A 378-nucleotide genomic window follows, 5' to 3' on the forward strand; every position below is an offset into this window, starting at 1 on the left:
GGGGAGCTGCGGAAAGGGCGGGATTCAGCCCCGCAGAGTAGTCAGATCACCTCAGCAGTGTTAAGGCCAGTACTGACATTATTCGTACGCAGACACTAGGCACCTTTTCTGCTTGCAAAAAATACTTTTTCCTCGCCTACAGACCAAAATTTGCACACACTGATGTTTGTTTGGTTTTTTTTTCCCCTGTAATGAACTCCTCGTGCTTTCAGCACAATGCAAAGCTTCAACAGTTTATTTGCAGTAACCAGACAGCGATGGTGGCGGTGTATCAAAGTGCCTGCAAGGAGCCGCACTCGTTTCTCCAGAAATATTACTGAGATACCAAGCCCCGCCATTAAGAAAGCATTATTACTGCTGCGCTACGAAGTTGGGAAC

Source organism: Fulmarus glacialis, unplaced genomic scaffold, assembly GCF_000690835.1.
Source record: "Fulmarus glacialis isolate BGI_N327 unplaced genomic scaffold, ASM69083v1 scaffold13955, whole genome shotgun sequence".
In the NCBI taxonomy this organism is placed as follows: domain Eukaryota; kingdom Metazoa; phylum Chordata; class Aves; order Procellariiformes; family Procellariidae; genus Fulmarus; species Fulmarus glacialis.